The sequence below is a fragment of the Pan troglodytes genome, chromosome 7 (genome assembly GCF_028858775.2).
Source record: "Pan troglodytes isolate AG18354 chromosome 7, NHGRI_mPanTro3-v2.0_pri, whole genome shotgun sequence".
Lineage (NCBI taxonomy): Eukaryota > Metazoa > Chordata > Mammalia > Primates > Hominidae > Pan > Pan troglodytes.
In genome coordinates, this window is record NC_072405.2 from 103,168,888 (window position 1) to 103,185,672 (window position 16,785).

A 16,785-nucleotide genomic window follows, 5' to 3' on the forward strand; every position below is an offset into this window, starting at 1 on the left:
AGTGACCAACTTACATTTGTTTTTTCCTTCTTATGTACCATATAGGTATGTATATAGATACATATTTGTTCAAAGATTATATGCATGTGCAGGCATGGATATTCATTCTAGTTTTAGCATGTGCCCCAAGAGGTAGCTATATGTATTAAATTTAGGATATAAAATACAGTTAATTATCAATTAAGTTATTTTAAAAAGTACTAAAACATGTCCAGAAAAAAGCAGCATTTCTAATTAAAAATAGAAGCAAAGAATAGAAAATAAAAAGAAAAAAATATATCTTAACTTAAATAATATAATTAAGAACTAAAAATAAAGTTACTTTCCCAGTGAAAATATGCTCTGGGTAGAAAAAAAAATGACTAAAATATCAAAACGGAAAATTAGAAAGTGGCCTATTTAATAATAACAAAGGCTAAGCCTTAATGAAAGTCTACTACATTTCCTAGGATACTTTGATGATATATAGAAAATAATGAGTAAATTATTTCTCAAGTGTGATATATCTAGGAAATAGATCAGTGAAACAAAAAGAGTAATATCAGAGCATACAAACAGAAAATTCACATATAGACGGAAAAAATCACAGTTTACATTGCATTCATGTTTAAAATCAAACATCACTTTTTCACATTTTGGAGATCTCCCCCCCTAAATATGGAAAGAAAAACAAGCCAGAGCTTTAATATAATATTTTTTTCCAACCTGGAACAGCTGCAAAAAACAAATCTTGCTGGAGATAAGCTTGGTTATAAATATCAACATTCCCTTTAAATAAGGGAGTCCAGTTTTCATACCATCTGCCTCTTTCTAAAAGGGAAAAAGTATGAAAATCATAAACCAGGACATTCCCTTTCAAATAAGACATTTAAAAATGAATGTAATAAAAAGGCTATGAACTACTCTGAACCCCTGTCTTTAAAATTGCCCTATTTAGCTCAGATCAGAAAATGAGATTTTTTTGAAAGCAAACAACTTTTATTCAATGAATAAACTGCCTAAAGCAATTAATATTTTTAAGTGTTGTTTTCTAATTTTTTCACATTACTAGCCATAATAATAATCTCTGATTGAACCATATTTCTCCTTTATGTGTCATACTCCCTACCATTTATTTTTTATTTTTTATTTTATTTTACTTTTTTTTTTTTTTGAGACGGAGTCTCGCTCTGTCGCCCAGGCTGGAGTACAGTGGTGCAATCTCGGCTCACTGCGAGCTCCGCCTGCTGGGTTCACGCCATTCTCCTGCCTCAGCCTCAGAGTAGCTGGGACCGCAGGCTCCTGCCACCACGCCTGGCTAATTTTTTGTTTTTGTATTTTTAGTAGAGACGGGGTTTCACCGTGTTAGCCAGGATGGTGTCGATCTCCTGACCTCGTGATCCGCCCGCCTTGGCCTCCCAAAGTGCTGGGATTACAGGCATGAGCCACCGCGCCTGGCTCATTTATTTTTTAACTACGTGTGTCACCTCTACCTTTTCTAAAAGGTTTTTAGAGCCTATTCTAAAGACCTCCATGTTATCTCTAACAGTACAAAAATCTAGTTATTAAGAGACTGGACTTTTCTTTTAATACAGATTCTATCCTCTGCAAAAATCCTTCCTATGCCTCTCTCAACAGTGTTTATATATATATATACACTCAAGTTTGGACTTTATCTTAAAGCCTTCTTTCGTGGCCGGGCACGGTGGCTCATGCCTGTAATCCCAGCAGTTTGGGAGGCTGAGGTGAGTGGATCACCTGAGGTCGGGAGTTCGAGACCAACCTGGCCAATATGGTGAAACCCTGTCTCTACTAAAAATACAAAAAATTAGCTAGGCATGGTGGTGGACTCCTGTAATCCCAGCTACTTGGGAGGCTGAGGCAGGAGAATCACTTGAACGCAGGAGGCGGAGGTTGCAGTGAGCCGAGATTGCGCCATTGCATTCTAGCCCGGGCAATAAGAGTGAAACTCCGCCTCAGGAAAAAAAAAAAGCCTTCATTTTTCTTTTGCCCTTCACTATTTTTCATTCTTTAATCCTTGTGATTGAACATTTAATTTTTTCACTGTACCACATCACTACTATTTCAATAATGAAGCCCATAAACTACATCCATTACTTAATTCTTTAAAATATTCACAAGAAAGCATTAATACAAGATGGTTTACCAAATAGAGCAGTCCAGAGGGTTATACTGGTTGCATTTAACGTAAAGGAATATTAAGTATAGTAACACTGAGATGACTTGAGGGACGGTAGAAGAAAACTAAGACAGGAAAAAAATGGCATCTTCTATTTTAAAAATATATATGTTTAGTCAATTCCTTGAATTACAGTGATAGGATTCTGAAAGGCAACTGAAACAAATGCACATAGGGAGCCCTGACATAATTAATTCTCCTTTTCATATTCATTCTCTCCTTTATTCTTTTTCTCACACACATAAAAACACACCCATATACTGCAAACAAAAAGAACAAAACTGAATTTTTAATCATGAGCATTTGTAGTAAAGGCACAAAGATTATGCTTAAATTTGTCCTTCATAGGAAAAATACATCCTAGGACCATTTTGTATTTTTTAATTCACTTTTATTCTGTTTTAGCTATGGACCACCTAGGTCTGTAATTATAGAAAACAAAGTTGCTCTACAAATGGCAAATGACATTTAATTGCTTACTTGGAATGCTGCATCTTCAGTAAAGAGGAAGGAGACAGAGAAATTTCGCCACAGTAATGGTTAACAACATTTAATCTCTAAGTATTTAAAACAAATGATCATTTTACAGCAATCAATATTTCTTCCTTTTCATGATTAATGTAGATATTATGAAATGAAATGAACAATGAGATCATCATTTCATTGCAACAATGAATTCATTGCAACAATATGATTATCAATATCATATCATTGCAACAGGAAAGTTGTTTTACCTTATACCTATCAGCTAGTTTAAAATATTTAAAAGTTTTTTTCATATTAAATTTAGTCCACTGTTTATTTCCTCACTTCCCTGAGCAAGAATGCAGGGATCTTTGTTTTGTACACTGAAGAATCTCAAACAATAAGGACAATGTCTGCACATAGTATATACTCAATAGACATTTTTGAGTAACTATTCTCCAAAAGACAATTATGTTAATTTGAAACTTACATATTTGATGTTTAATTATTGTAAACTTAATTGAAAATGCTTTGAGTTTTCAAAAATAAGCAATTGTTAAGTTTAGCCCAATGCTGCCTCCTTATATATTCTAAATGTGACCTAATGGTTTCTCTGTGCACAGTAAACTGTAACCTTTCCATGTGTAAACAGACTGCAACCGACTTTTATGCCAATCACTGAGTTTTGGCCAAAGGTGGCCAACTGTTCAAACCAGGCTCAAATGAGGCAAACACCAAGCTGTAACCAATCTGGCTGTTTCTGTACCTAATTTCCGTTTTCTGTTACATAACTTTCCTTCTTCTGTCCATAAATCTTCCACCACATGGTTATGCTAATCTCTCTCTGAGCCTATTCTGGCCTGGGAGGCTTCCTGATTAGAGAATTATTCTTTGCTCAATTAAACTTGTTAAATTTAATTTGTCTAAGTTTTTTCTTTTAATGCTATATTTTATGAGAATCTGAGCCTGATAAAGGGTAGGTTAACTCTTCCCTACTTGTTTCCTTTCTGATTTTGATCCTTTTTGGTGATTAACTAAGATAGGCTTATTTTCCATTTTCAAAATAGGTACAGTAAGAATACCTATCTCACATGGCTATGTTGTAATGGTTAAATTAAATAGTTAATTTATATTAAGTGCTTCTCACATAGTAAGTGCTCAATAAATGTTATCATCATCATTACATCATGCTGATGTAACCGATTACTATTGAGGCAGTATGCAGTCAAGGAAGAAAAAGAAAGAAAGAAGGAAGGAAGAAAGAAAGGAAGGAAAGGGAAGGAAAGAAAGAAAGAGAAGGAAAGGAAGGAAGAAAGGAAGGAAGGAAAGGGAAGGAAAGAAAGAAAGAAAAGAGAAAGGAAGGAAGAGAGGGAGGGAGGAAGGAAGGAAGAAAGGAAGGAAAGAAAGAAAGAGAAGCAAAGAAAGAAAGAAAGAAAAAGAGAGAAAAGAAAAGAGAAAGGAAGGAAGGAAGGGAGGGAGGGAGGAAGGAAGGAAAGAAAGAAAAAAGAAAAAATATAAACTTGATCTCACATTCGTTTTTGAGCTCCATTTATTTAAGATTCTTAGGATATAAGAATGCTCTCAGAATATACTAAGCCTATAACAACTTAATTACATATACGATGTACAATATCTGGTATTATTTGATCTTTTAAATATCTTCTATCATCAGCTAAGTGGCTTCTACAAAAGTATCTTTGGATAACTTTTAAAATGCCAAATTATGTATGCTATCTTATTGTTCACACATGTTTGAAACTCTGGATTAGTAGAGTAACAGTTACATTTAGAAAGTAAGTTTTTTATATACACTAGTTTCTCCTGAGGAGAGACCTTTTTTAGAACAGAGTGCTGTGGTGTATTTCAAAATGGTTCCTTTTCCCCTCCCCCAGGGATTTTTATCAGATATTTACTGTGAGAACCTAGTCTCACAATATGTATGTATTTACATACTTAGTGCATGTACATATGTACATACAAAAGGCTTACACACTAGTCCCCATTTTTAAAGCTGGCAACTTAATCTCTAATCGTTGTAGGAATTTGCAAATTATCCTTCAGTCTAAGAAAAAATTTCTCAGGTAAACACTTCCACAATTCTTTATTCTGTATTCTCTTCAGGAGTTGTAAACTTCTTGATGTTTTTTCTACTAAGTCTGTAAGTCACAATTCCTTTTATATATCCACTACATGCATTGTGCAGGTTAATACTGTTCCTCTTACTAGAGCAATAGCCTGACTTTAGATAAAACTGGTTCTGCCATAAGAGCCTCAAACCTTTAATTTCCAATGATAAGTTTAGCATCTCAAATATTTAAAGTAACCCTAGGTCTAACACATAATAGCAAACAAGAAATACAATTTTAGAAAAGCCCTTATAGTACATTCCAACGAATATCTTCCAAAACCTTTAAGAAAATTTCCATAAATATTCTACTTTTCTATTTTCTTTTTGAATATTAAACTTTAGTATAACATTATACAGGTCTCCCTCCATAGCCATCAGGGATTGGTTCCAGGACTCCTGTGGAAACCAAAATCCACAGGTGCTAGAATCCCTTAAATAAAATGGTGTAGCATTTGCATTAACCTATGTTGTACATTCCCCTGTATTCTTTAAATCATCTTTAGATTATGTATAATATTTAATACACTGTAAAAGCTATGTAAACAATTGTTTTACTGTATTTTTCTGTTATTTTTTATTGTTGTATGGCTATTTTTATTGCTTTTTTTTAGCCTGAGTATTTTTTATCTGCAATTGCCTGAATTCATGGATGCAAAACCCTTGATATGGAGGGCCAACTGAAAATTTTTTACTAAAAAAATCTATGATCTAAAAAATCTATCATAGGCTTCCAGTTTCCATTTATGTATGTAAGGAGCTTAGAAGTCACTACTCCATCCCTTTTCCAAGTAAAAAGTTAAACAGACTGAAAAATCAGCGCTCTTTTTGGATTCTTAAGAAAAATGAGGACACAGAGCACAACTCTGACTCTCAAGGTTGGAGAAATAGGCAAATGCAGAGAGTCACAGCTTACCAGACAGAAACCCGTGAGAGGAAATCGTCACAGGAACCAGTGCTGTGGTAGAAAAACCTGAACTGTAATTGACAAATTGCTAGAGGCTCAGGATGAAAAAGTCTGAATGAAAAACTCTAGGGGAACCAAGACAGAGAAGGACTCCCACACTCTGAGTTTTACCCCCAGGAGCTCGACTAGCTTCTCACAGTAAATACTTGAGAAAAATCCCAGTGGGAGGGGAAAAGGAACCATTTTGAAATACACTACAGCACTCTGTCATTCTTAACAAGATCTGTCCTCAGGAGAAACTAGTTAATCAAAGGCTAACTTGCTGGGTACTGTCAGAGCCTAACTGATCTGGGGAAAGGAAAACCCCCAACTCTAGCCCACTCTAGCTTTCCATGTGGAGGAAGAGAAATACTCAACTCCAGGCATCCTGTCTTCACTAAAGGAGGGGAAAACACTTGTGAAGTTCACAGTCCAAAAGCCAATGCTCACTAAATGACTAAGACCTAATAATAGGACTGCAGAGTGTACCACATAGCTCCATACTTTACCACCATGTTACTAGAGGCCTATTTACAGCAGTTCCTTTTACCCAGTACATCATATCTGGCTATCAAGAAAAAATTACAAGGCATACTAAAAGGGAAAAAAAAAACACAATTTGAAGAGATACACAAGCATCAGAACCAGATATGGCAGGGATGTTGAAATTATCAAACTGGAAACTTCAAATAAATATGATTAATATGCAAGGGCTCTAATGGATAAAGTAGACACCATGCAACAACAGATGGAGAATGTAAGCAAAGACATGGAAATCTTAAGGAACCAAAACAAATGCTAGTGATCAAAAACACAATAGCAGAAATGAAGAGTGCCTTTGATGAGCTTATTCATAGATTGAACACTAGCTGAGGAAAGATCTCTAAGCTTGAGGTAAATCAATAGAAACCTCCAAAACCAGAAAACAAAGATAAAACACACACACACACACACACACACACACACAGAACAGAATACCCAAAGATTGTGGTACAACTCTAAAAGGTATAACATACACATAATGGGAATATCAGAAGATGAAGAAAAAGAGATAAGAACAGAAGAAATATTTGAAACAATAATGACTGAGAATAAATGTCAGACACCAAACCATAAATCCAAGAAGCTCAAAGAACACCAAAAAGGATAAATGTCAAAAAAAACTATACCTAGGTGTATCATCTGAAAATGCTTTTAAATATCTTTTACCTGGATATCTTATACTCCTTTAAATCAGTACAAAGGTATGACAGTCATTAATTCAACTCATTAATCTTACAATTCCCCTTTCCCTCTGGATAGAAGGCAATACTGCACTTCATAGTTCCCCATTCAAAATTTAGCAATTTGCTTTGACCAATGAAACTCTAAATGCCATTGCATAACGAGCCACACTCCCTTCCCACTGCTGCAGTGATCATGGAAGTATATTCAGATAAAACCTTCAATATCTTGGGTCCAGAACCATCCTACCAACTTATTTTGGATATGTAGTCTATGTGTTGTGTTAAGACATTGAAATTTGGGCTTGCTTGTTTCTACAGCATAACCTGAGCTCCTCTGACTGATACAAAGGGTTACTTTTCCCCAGCAGCCTTTCATAAGTACAATATAGTCTGATTTAAATGCTGCTTCTCCAAGTGATGACAGCATTCTATTCATACTCTTATTATAACACAATACTATAGTAAAATGGCTGCTGGAATTATCCATTTCCTTTGTAAACTATACTCCTGAAGGTAGGAACTGTTAATGCCTAGCTCATAGTAAGTAGTTAAAACACATTTTCTGGATTCATTGATCATTCATACGTTCACTCATCAAGGGCCAGGGGCCACTCCGGTTACTAGAGATAGAGTGAAAACAGAGCAAACCAAAATTCCTGCCTTCATATGCCTTATATTCTTATGAAGGATAATGATAATAAGCAAGACAAATAAGTGTAAATATATAGTTTAATAGATAGTGATAAAAATTATAGAGCAAAGAAAGAATATAAAGCTTTGGATAGTCATCAGGTAAGACTCCATTTAGAAGGTGAAATTTTAATAACGACCAAAAGAAAAGTAAGGAAATTGGTCATACAATTGCTATATATGGATGAAGAGCAATTCAGTAGAAAGAATAGCAAGTGCAAAAATTCTGAGATGAGAAAATGCCTGGCACGTTCAGAGAACAAAAAGGGAGGCAGTATGCCCAGGGCAAGAGAATGACGATGAGCAGAGTTGAAGATGAAATTAGAGAAATAACAAAGGTTCAAGTACTGTAGAGACATTTAGACCAGTTTAAGAGCTTTATTTAGATTTGATGTTGAGTAAAATGGAGAGCTATTTAAAGGCATTGAGTAGAGTGAGGAGTGGGAAAGAACAGTAAGCGATGAGGTCAGAGATAAACAGAGGCCCATATTCTTCCATTTTATGTCATATTTCCTCTCTCCACAATACATGAGAAAAATGGATGTATCAATTTACTAAGAAATATTGCTGAGTAAATGATATTTTATGATGATATTAATCTGTTTATTACTTAATATGCAGGAACAGTGACTAAAACCAATACATAATTATCAAAATATTGCAATATACCAAAGTATAATAATGTACTGAACATCAAGACAGACCAAGTATTTAATGTAGCAACAAATCTTTAATAGACAATTGATAATACTAAATATTTAACAAATAAATCAGTCATAAATGTATAGCTTTATAAATGTTACTTCATTTATTTGGATTTGCTGAAATATCACAAAATAAATACAAGTAAAAACATTTCCTTATTGTAAAACTGCCTTCCGTAAGAAAAACCTATGCTTGGAACCCAGGTTCATTGCCAGAAGAAAACAACCCAAAGCAATAAGTACAAAGTGAAAGAAAACAAACCACAAATCAAAACACCTTTTGCAAAATGTTAAATCAAATAAACACACCTTGCGTTGTGTCTTTGATGCTGCCAAGTCTAAACTCTGGAGAGCTGCCAAGGGGTAAGATGTTTCCAAAGCCAAGGTCTTTAGTTAGGTAGCAGTGCTTGCATTCCTGGCAAATTCAATTCCAAATACCAAAAATAATATTCTTGGTGATTTTTCTTACTGAAATTCAAAACAAAGTATATAGAAATAGTAAATGGATGATCTCCAGTTCCCTAATAGTCCACAAATTTAAATCACAGGGAAATCATTTCCAAAAGGTGTTTCTTGGTTTGCTAACTCTGTTATTTATTCAATCTGAATACGTTTCTATGCCAAATATAATTGGAAAATGTTGCATATTATGCCCCATTTTAACAAGGCACATTTTTATATTATTATGAAGGCTCTGAGAAGTCCTGTAACAGAAGAATCTATTTAAATTTATGTGACCCAGTGTGTCTTAAACAATTATCTGAAAAGTAGCAGGAGATGCTTCCACTGTTTTCTAAAGTCAAGCATAAATGTAAAAATACCGATATAAAATTATTTTCTGTCATTTTAATTTGCACAAGGTTGACTTTAAAAACAATTGTATTTATTCAGTCGTAAATGTTTAAGTATATGTTACTTTCTAAATGCACATTTTAAAAGCAACATGGAATAATAAGCAGGTAATGCATGATTTATTCATTTTTGTTCAGTGAATATTTACCAAATACATATTAAATGCCAGGCAATGAACTTATGTCAAGTTTTACACTGCAATTGCTCTCATATGGATAAGAGTATAAAATTTAAATATTTCCAAACTGGGATCTAATAATAATACCAACTCAAAATTTAACCCCAACTATTTGGGAACACAAGCTTTACTTTACTAATTCTAATGAGATAATTAAAAATAGCAATTTTGGGGTTACTTTTAAATAGTGTTAACAATACAAGTCAAGAGTAATAATATGAAAGAATAATCCTTTTTAACAAAGGTGCTACAAAATAATACAGTTGGACCCTTCCTCACACCAAACACGAAATTTAATTCAAGATGAATCACAGAACTAAATGCAAAGACTAAAACTATAAAACATTTAAAGGAAATCGTAGGAATAAAACTTTATTACTTTGAGTTTGAATATAGTCTCTTAGATACAACACCAAAAGCACAAGCAACAAAATAAAAAACAGACAAATTGAACTCCATTAAAATAAAAATTTTATGCTTTAAAGAACATGACCAAAAAAGTGCAAAGACAGTCTGCAGAATAGAAGAAAATACTTGCACACCATATATATAATAAAAGTCTTATATCCAGAATATATGAAGAACTCTCACAACTCAACATAAAAGATCAAATAATACAATTTTTAAATGGGCAAAGTATTTGAACAATTTTCCAGAGAAGACATACAAATTGCCAAAAAGCACATGAAAAGATGCTCAACATCATTAGTCATTAGGAAAATCCAAATAAAAACCACAATGAGATACCACTTTACTCCTAGTAGGATGGCTATTTTTAAAAAATGCAAGTGGAGATAAGGAATGTGGAGAAATTGGAATCTTCATACATTGCTGGTAGAAATGTAAAATGTTACAGCCACACTTTGAAAAGTTTGGCAGCTCCTCAAAAATGCACGGAGTTACCACGTGACCAGCAATTTTACTCTTAGGTATATATCCAAGAAAAATGAAAACATCTCCACACAAAAACTTATATACGAATGTTCATAGCAGCATTATTCTAATAGCCAAAAAGTAGAAATAACTCATGATGAACAGGTATATAAATGTGGTATATATCTATATGGTGGAATATTAAAAAGAATGAAATATTGATAATGCTGCAACATGGATGAACTTGTAAACATGTATCTAAGTGAAAGAAGTCAGTCACAAAAGTCCACTTAATACATAACTTCTATTGTTCCCTTTATATGAAATATCCAGAATGGGAAGGTCAATAGAGAAAGAAAATAGATTAGTGGTTGCTTAAGGGTGCAGAGGCAGAAGGAATGGGAACTGACATAATGGGTACAGAATTTCTATCTGAGATAATGAAAATATTCTGAAATTAGATAGTTGCACAATATTGGGAATATTGTAAAAACTCCTGAATTATACACTTTAAAATGATAAACTTTATGATTGTGAAATATAGCTCAATAAAGCTGTTATTAAAATACAAGTGTCATAAAAATACAACTCTACAGTCCTTATCTAAAATGTTTGGGCCAGATATGTCTTGAATGATTTTAGATTATAAAAATGTAATAAACCTCATCTACCATAATTACATAACACTCCTGAAAGGATGTGGGGGAAGCATATTAATACTTCATAGAAAAATCTTATGCCATTTAATTACATAAATAGTCCCATGTCATTTCAAGTCTGTTTTTTGTCTCAATTAAGTTTGTAAAAAACTTGACAAAGTTTAATTTTGAAGAACTTTTGGATTTTGAAAATGCAAGTGATGGTTGTTGGGAGCCTTATTAATGATGATTGTTAATATTAGTAATAATAGCAGCTACGCATTTGTTGACTAGCAACTACTGTGGCAAACACTGTGGTAAGCACATCACATACCACAAATTTTCATAACATTTCTGTATGACAGGTACAATTTCCCAACTGAGGAAATTGAGTTTCCTAATGATTAACTGACTTGCCCAAGCATGCAAAGTTGACAGGGAAAGGAGCAGAGATTAGAACTCAAATCTATCTGATTATAGAGCTTACTCTCTTTCCTCTATGTATTAGAGTATGTTCAGACCACTCACCAGAACTACAGACTCTACCTCTGTAAAATGGAGTAAGAGCCTTTTTACATATACATACATGTATACATAACCATATATACATATATGTAAGTATGTATATAAATATACATATGCATGTATGTATACATAAAATTAATGTATGTACATAAAATATATGTATATTTACGTATACATACACATACAGATACACATATACACATATATATGTGAAGTAAGAATGAAATGAAGTATTTTTATGAAAATGTGTCAAATATAAAGGTCTACATAAATATAAGACAATATCATCTGAGTAACTATTTTCATTATATATCTAAATCAAGGTTCAAAGGGGATATGTTTTCAGTTAAATTTTACAAAGGCATTCCAAACAAACGTATTAATTTTATTAGAAGAAACGCAAAGTGTTAATTTAAACATTGGTTTTAAATATCTAAGCAAAGAAAATCTAAATATATTCAAGTGGTCTATAACTAAACTTCTATCATCTCAAACTTTCATAAAGTTTTTGGGGTGCAGTATGCAAGCATATACATTATGTTTTGTCTTAAAGCAGTTCTATCTACTCAGGAGAAGCCAGAACAGATTACGTTTTTACTTTATAAGTAACTTCTTAATATTCTAAAAATGTTTAATGATTTACGTTTATTTAACAGCCTGCTCACATAAGTTTACCTACCACGTAAGTTCCTAGGGTAACTAGGGGATTGTTTATATATTCCCCCTTAAAGGAAAACCTATGTATACCTCAATACAACTTTTATTCCATGAAAGTATAATCATAGAATTAAAGAACTTTAGAAAGTGTGGTACAGTATTTGAAAAAGCTTCAGAAACATTTCAAAATACCAATTTGATCATGTTGCTCTCCATTTGAAAACCTGAAATGGATCCTCATTGCCTCCAAGATGCAAATAGTTTTGCATGTCATATAAGAGCCTCCTCAGCCTTTGCCAGCAGGTTCATACTGCCTCAACTCTAGCCACTTTTCTCTAGATTAGGCCCCAATCACTAAACTTCTTTTTATTTTCCAATCACAAGAACCCATTGACAGCTTAATAGCTTTACAAATCTTATTATACTTATTTCAATGTTGCTGAGCCCTAGCCTTGTCTAACTTGAATTCATAGGCACCCTTCCAGACCCCATTTCAATCAATTACGTACTTTCTCTGTACAAGTCACCTATATCTGCTGGACAAATCTTTGGTTATCTGATTGATATGTAACTCATAACTCACTTATTAAATATTGTACATACTTATCTCTATAAACATCTAGATTTTTGGCATATAATCGTATCCATTATTTCTTATTATAATATTGAGATATTACCTGATTTTCATCTTTGGAAATAAAACTGTAAAATATTTACATGAATTTTGTTTCATTTATGGAATAGAGATGGAAAAGAGAAGATGTGGATTATAAAATGCAAATAATAATAGATTCCTGAGGTTAACCTTAACCCATATAAGACCAAACAGATGCTGGGGTAAGTCAAACACTGAAGGGCAAAAATTGAATAAATCTGAGTCCCTTGAACTGAAAAGAAAAGTACACTATGTCTTACAATTCAGGTCAGGAGTTGGAAAACTTCTGCTTTCTAGATACAAATATTATAGGCTTTGGATGTCAAGAGGGAAAATCAAATTATAAAAATGTGACTATGATTTTAGTGTGCTGAGATGCAGAGCAAGGCAATGAAAGTGCCTCGTGCACCTCTGCGGCAATTATACAACTCTGCTGTATTGTATTGTACTGTAAAAGCAGCCATAGACAATACGTAAACAAATGAGTGTGACTGTTTTCTAATAAAACTTTATTTATAAACAATTAAATTTGAATTTTATATAATTTCCACATGTCCACATTATCCTTTTGATTTTTTTCAACCGTTTAAATATGTACAAACCATTCCAAGCTCATGGATCATAGGATACACAAGGTGAGCCAGATCTGGCTTGCTGGTCGTAGTTTGCTATTCAATGGTTTGGGGATATTTTTTAATCTATTCATACTCTTGGATTATCAGGTTTCCTCTCTGGCATAAATGAGTCAGAAGTTCACAAAATTTTATTTAAATCTAGGTCGTTCTTATTGAATTAATTGTGTAGTATTATCTTCTCATGCAAACAATGTTTTATATTAGCAGTCAATTTTTAGCTATATTTAACAAAACTATTTAAAGCCTGGGGTATACCATCAGTTATATATATGCATACACACATACACACACATACACAAAATGGCTTTTGTGTTGATATTGCATTATCTCATAATAAGCTGGTATCTTAGGGTCTTTTTCCTCAAAAGGAAACATGAAGTAGTTTAGATTCCTTTATACAGATGCTCCTCAACTTACCATGGGTGAAAAATATCTTAAATCGAAAATGCATTTAATACCCCAATAAACCCATAGTAAAATTGAAATATTGTAAATCAAACCATCTTAAGTCCAGATGCTTTTCAACTTATGATAGGGTTACATACCAATAAACCCATCATGAAGTTGAAAAACCATAAGTCAAACCATTGTAAATCAGGGACGGACTGTATACGTAAGAGTGGTTTTCTGTTGCCATCACACAAGAATTACAAACTGCCTGGGAATTTTTTTAACTATAAACATGTTGCTCTGTTGTTTTCTGGCATTTCATACTACAGAAAAGAAGTCTGAGGCCAGCCTAATAACATGCTTTTTTCTTTTCTTTCTTGATATGGAAAACATTTATTTTCTTTATCATCATAATTTGACAATTTTGTGATTTTTGTGTCTCTTTAAGTTGTCATGCCTTACATAAAAAAGGCCCTTTCTTCCTTCATAGGTCTTTTTCAGCTCAGGAAAGTTTTTTCTCCTATTTATTTTTAAAATTATTTTTCTTTCAAATGCTCTGTTCTTTTCTTCAGGAACAACTATTTGTCTATCTATCTATCTATGTATCTATCTTCTTGTCTCTTTTTCAGAGACTCCAAATATCCACACAGTGGACTCTATTCTTTATTCTCCATATATCATCTGTTTATGATTTCCAATTTTTTAACTAAAATAACCTCTCAAATCTATTCTCTACACCGACTAAACTTTGTACAACGACATCAATTCTATTTGTTACTGCCTCAAATATAGATTTTTTAATGCTTTTGTGATAGGCAAAATAATGTTCCCCCAATCCAAAAATGTTCAAGTCCTAATTCCCATAACCTACAAATAAGTTACCTTAGATTGCAGAAGGGACTTTGCAGACATGATTCAATGAAGAACCTCAAAATGGACAGATTGTCCTGAATTATCTGGATGTGTCTTCAAAAGTAGATAACCCTTCCAGATGTGGTCAGGAGACATGACAACAAAATAAGTCAGATTGCTGCAATGTTGCTGGCTTTGACATTGGAAGAAGGAGGCCTTAAGCCAAGGAATGTGAGCAGCCTCCAGAAACTACAAAAGACAAGGAAACCAACCATCTATCCTAGAGCCTCCAGAAAGGAATGCAGCCCTGTCCCGACCTTGATTTCAGCCCAAAGTGACCTATATCAGACTTCTGAACCACAGAACTGTCAGATACTAAATTTGTGTTATTTTAAGTCACTAAATGTGGGGTAATGTGTTATAAGAGGAACAAAACTGATACGGCTCTCATATTTTCAGTTTCTCATCATTTTGTTTTCTCTTACTATCTTCTCTCTGACACTTCATCACTGTCTGTTATTTTTACATGAAGTTCTCCTATCCATAGAAGCCATGTATTCTTGAATGTGTTGGACAGCAAATAACTCCCCGAAATGTTCTTCCTTCCTTAGCTTAAAATTATTTTTAGAGATTCATAGGTATGCCTCTGAGTTTTCTACTGATAACCTCTGCCTTGATTTTGTAGGATGTCTTGTTTCACTTGATTTATTTTCAAATGTTAATTTATCCAGAATATTTTAGCACTGAAAAAACTGTATAGATAATTTCTACATAAGCCAGTGTTTTCCATTTATCGATAAAGGGGACGGTGTGGAGGGGAGGCAGAAAATGAACTCTCTAGGAATGCAGACAAAGCAGAATCGGAAACTGGGAGGTTCTTTTTAAAACTGTACCTTCCCATTCTGAAAAAAGAAATCTGATATACCTCCTCTGCCCAGAGAGATTCAGTACGATATACTGAGTCACTGTGAATGACGGCAATGTATTATAACGCTCAAGCATGTTTTCAAAAAAAAGAAAAATCTTCAACCTTTTCCACATAGATAATTAACTTGACTGGAAAGTTATTAATACCCAACAAAGGATATTTCTACCTACAGAGCTAAGTCTAAAACTTTCAATACAGTGCACCTTCCACCTGCTATAGGTAATAAACTATAATCCACAATTAGGACTTTGCCACAGGTATCCATATAGTTCATTATTCCATACCCTGCAATATTTGAATATTTTAACATTCAAAGTATGTAAAACAAATGTTATTTGGATTAACCTATCTTTCTTTTGTCATTGTCAAACTTTTAAATTGTTCAATATAATTGGTCTGTTATTTTTGCAACTACGTCACTAAATAATACTACTACAGAAGAACTAAGCTACTTTATGCTGTTGTCATTCTCCACTTCAGTGGCTTAAAAGTCATGCGACTGACAAGAGTCTTTCATTAATGGAACTGTCTTTGCCTTTTGAGTCAAAAAAACTGTTAAACCACTGAATATGGAGTATTTACCTTTTTATTGTTTAACATTTCAAAATTACGAATTAAGTAGGAATCATTTATTTTTCATGGAAACATACACCTATCTCACTCTATTGTTGCAAAGATGCTGAACATTTCTACCATATAAAAAAGGTATAAATATATATAATGGTATGAAAAATTAGCTCTAGGCCTACATGATCCTTATCTGTTTAATAGGAAATTTGAGAATATCAAATATGATCAAATATGTATCACTATTTTCCATTAGTATTATTTTAGTCACTCTGGATGAATACCAAAAAACCACAAAATTCTAAGTAATATTGTTTAAGACATTAACACTTTGAGTCAAATCTACTGATATCAAAAACACAGATACATATGCACAAAGATTAAGGAGAAAGCTAGCCGAGTTTCGCGTTTCTACATAGAAGAATGTCCACTGGAGCAGGGACTCTCAAAAGATGCTTTGGCATTGGAGTGAGACAAAGAAATTCTTTATTGAGCTGATAGATCTCTACATTACACAATATTTATCATCTCTGAACTTCAGGATCCCAAAAGCCAGTAGTACTTCCTTTAAAGAAATCAGAATAATTTTAAAACACCCTGGCATATTTCAAATACCCCAGAGGTGTCACCCAGAATGGAAAACCATTCTGGAAATGGAAAACCAGAGCACTAGATTAACAGTCCTGGCCTCAGATCCCAC

At 33.4% G+C, this 16,785-nt stretch overlaps 1 protein-coding gene across 9 annotated transcripts in view; it reads right to left on the reverse strand.

Moving 5' to 3' along the window:
• TRIQK (triple QxxK/R motif containing) overlaps positions 1-16,785 on the reverse strand; it is a 133,706-nt gene that overhangs the window by 61,976 nt on the left and 54,945 nt on the right. For 5 of the 9 annotated variants that reach the window (XM_054656876.1, XM_009455640.5, XM_009455639.4 and 2 more), the window contains exon 2: positions 8,645-8,803. The exons of the other annotated variants lie outside the window; for them this stretch is intronic. The gene's annotated coding sequence lies outside the window, so the exon portion shown is untranslated. The remainder of the gene's footprint in view (positions 1-8,644; positions 8,804-16,785) is intronic. 9 annotated transcript variants of the gene reach the window in all.